A 3,579-nucleotide genomic window follows, 5' to 3' on the forward strand; every position below is an offset into this window, starting at 1 on the left:
ATTTTGTGTTATCTGGAAATTTGTTGGACATGGCCTTCTCAGTCACAATATCTAATTAAGTGATCAAAAAAATATCAAGTGGAAGAGGACCCAGACTTGAGCACTATGGCATAGAACTAGAAATCTTACTCCAGTCTGACATTTTTCCATTGATCAATACTTTTGTGAGGATTATTAATCAAAAACAAATCCACTTTAAAAATTTGGAACTCAAAATCTTACAAAAATGAGTGTTGAAAACTATCTTTATATGCAATTGAAAAAGTAAAATACAATTGAGAAAAACAAAACAACAAAACAAACAACAAACAAACAAATCCATTTAATATTTACCATATTTCAGCATGCATTTCCTCATCTCATCCACAATAATACCATGAAAAATTCTATCACTTGTAGTTTAATTATCCAAAGGCAGTATATCTGCAGCATTCCACTGGAAATCCTCTAAGAAAAACAAAATCAAGATTAAAGATTCAACAGGGATGACTTGGATTTGGGTGATTCTGGACTTAATTCTAGCCAACAAGGAAGGAATGGCTGGCAAAGGGGTGGTCAAAAAGAACCTTAGAGGAAAGTCATCAAGTCTTCTGAGAGTTTATAATAGTAAAGGGATATAACGTTGCATATAACATTCAGATGTGCACTCCAGACTTCAAGAGAAATTTCAAAACATTCAGAGGAAAGATAGATATCCTATGGATAGAAACTTTAAAAGGGAAGAATATCAAGAAAAGTATGAGTTTTTTTTTAAATTCTCATACAAAAAATATCTGATTCTGTTTACTCATCTGCCCCTTTCCTTCCCCTACTTCTGAAGTTTCAAGAATGAATCATTTGGTTGGATTTTAATGGAATTCTTTCCTGTGCATCTGAATCCCTAGTGACTGATTTCTCTTGAATGTATCTACAGAATCATGTCACTCATTGAGCACTTGCCAGAGATTGCCAGTTATTTTCCTCATGTGGCAATACATCACCCTGACAAAAACAAAAGCTTCTTGAGAACACAGAAATTTTCTTATGCTTTTTATTGATAGAATTTAGAACCACAAGGGACTTCTAATATTATTTGCTTCAAACCTCTCATTTTATAGATAAAGAAATGGAGGCCAGAAAGATCTACCTTTAGGTCTAGTGTACTTCCCACTCCACCATGTGGCCCCTTTAAATTTTCCATAGGGCTCAGCCATTATGTACTCAACAAATATTTGTTGGCTGACTTCAAGGAGGAAAGCATTTTTTATCATATGCCTAATAAATGACAGGGCTGAGGGGGAGGGGAGGAAAGGGGTGGAATAGGAGCATATATTTTCTCTAAACAATAGTTTAGAGGTCACCCACTGGGAGGTCCATTACAGAATCAGAAACACTACTGGTTGACTGGGTCCAATTAACAGTCCCATTTTTCTTGTAACAGGTTAACCCTAAAGCTCTTTCCCCAGAGGATTTCTTCTTCCTTTTGTAAGTCTCACTGACCATTGATTTTTATGATAATAGTTAACATTAATTTAGTCATTTAAAGTTTACAAAGTATTTTTCCTGTTAACTGAGGGAACTAAGAGTGCTGTGATCCTGATATAAAGAAACCCTTTTACTTAATTCATCACAATTCATCTCTTTAAAAGAGAAAGGTGAAATCAAATTGGGGCCCTTCAATGGCACAGTGGATAGAGTACTGGGCTTGGAATCAGGAAGACATCTTTAGTTCAAACCCAGCCTCAGACACTAACTAACTGTGATCCTGGGCAAGCCCCTTAAACCCTGTTTCCTCGATATCCTTATCTGGAAAATGAACTGGAGAAGAAAAAAACAAACTACTCTAGCATCTTTGCCAAGAAAGCCCCAAAATGGGGTCACAGAGCATCAGATACAACTCAACAACAAACTAAATAAAATAAATTTACACAGAGGATCTGGAATTTTCATATTTACAAAGCTAGCTTCTTCAGTTAATCCTACTCCACTTCTACAAAGACTTTCCCTCACTCTTAATCTCTGTCTATCAAAGTCTAGGTAAACTTGCTTTCTAATTATACATCAAAGTTTATATTAGGATAACCAATCAATTAGTAAATATATTCTAAGTATTAGGCACTGTGTGAAATGACAGTGATTCAAAAAGAGACAAAAGACAGTTTCTGTCCTCAAAGATCTAATGGGGAAGATAATGTGCAAATATATATAAAACAATATATACAGAATAAATAGGAAATAATTACAAAAGAAAAGCACTCAAATCCAGAGGGGTTAGAGAAGGTTTCTGGTTAAAGATGACATCTTCATTGGGACTTAAAGACAGGGAGGTCAGTAGGCAGAGGAAAGGAGGTACAACATTCCAAACATGGAGGAAACTGGAGAGAATGCTGGGAGTCAAAAGATAGAGCATCTTGTTCATCATTATGGAACTGGAAAGGACCCAGAGAGTGGGAGAAATTTGCTTAGTATCAAAGGTAGTACTCACTGGCAGGGAGCAGAGCAGGAAGTTCAACCTAAGACTTTTGACTCAGATCCCAAGCTGCTCCATCACTAGATTTAGCCTTACCTAGGTCTGAGGCTTTAATAAGTGAGTTATTTCTTTGGAGGCTTCAAGACTCCTGTCCCTTCTGACGTCATCAGCTATGGGAGTTACCAGTTCTCTTGATTAATGGCTAGGTTTAATGATTAAGCCTTCTGGATGTTTTTGGGTTTTTTCCTGTGGATTCAAAACTTCCAACCCTTCTTACTTCACCTGCTGGTCTTACTCACCTCTTCTACCTTCAAAGGCTGATGACTAATTCCCCATCAAAGAGGTTGGCCAAAAGTTATGTTATAAATTTACAGTATTTCATTATAATACAATGGTATTAGTGCAGATAACATCTCTGGACAAGAAAAGAATGAGAGACAATTTCATCACAGTTCAAATGTTTTTTTCTACTTGGTACCTAGAGATATACTCAGATATACATAAATATAGTCCTGTACACATAACCCTTGTATCTGAAACTGTGGGCCCCTTAAATCAACTTTACTGTGGATAAGACCCAGCTGGGTCCTAGGTAGGAAGAAGTCACTGAAGATAGTCCATAAGGATGGACACTTGAGAATTGACACTCAATGTGTATATGTTATCTAGCTGGCTGCCTAATCTCATTTTAATGAGTTTTTATTGTAATAGAAGTGGAAAGACAGAGTGCCTGTGGTGACATAACCCAGATCCCAGACAGAGTTTGGGAATTGAGCCCGGGAGTCTAGATACTAAATCCTGGGACCTGCCTGTAGGAGTGGGAAATCACTGGGACGATAGAAAGTGATAGTTAAGGGAAACTTCAGAGGGCAAAGTCTTCATTTTGTAGCTGGGAGAACTGAGGCCTGGAGACAGGGGTTTGCTCAGAATCACCCAGATTATAAGGGAAAGTGCTGGGATTTAAACCCAGGTTACAGTTCTTTTTTTTTTTTTTTTTTTTTTTAATCAATAACAGGACTGCAGGAGGTAAGAAGTGAAAATACTATTGCTCCAATTTTAAACATGAGGTCTCTGGCTCAGAGAGGTATTAGTGATTGACTCAGGTTTACAATTAATCATCTCTTAAAGAG

The 3,579-nt window shown here is 36.9% G+C and overlaps 1 long non-coding RNA gene across 1 annotated transcript; it reads right to left on the reverse strand.

Moving 5' to 3' along the window:
• Positions 1-307: 307 nt before the first annotated feature.
• On the reverse strand, positions 308-2,680 carry LOC141539757 (uncharacterized). Its single transcript, XR_012481386.1, has 2 exons — positions 2,465-2,680; positions 308-447 (listed from the first exon to the last, which is right to left on the reverse strand). It is a non-coding gene; the product is annotated as an uncharacterized LOC141539757 (long non-coding RNA).
• Between the last annotated feature and the right edge of the window lie 899 nt (positions 2,681-3,579).

The sequence above is a fragment of the Sminthopsis crassicaudata genome, chromosome 4 (assembly GCF_048593235.1).
Source record: "Sminthopsis crassicaudata isolate SCR6 chromosome 4, ASM4859323v1, whole genome shotgun sequence".
NCBI classification, from domain to species: Eukaryota; Metazoa; Chordata; class Mammalia; order Dasyuromorphia; family Dasyuridae; genus Sminthopsis; species Sminthopsis crassicaudata.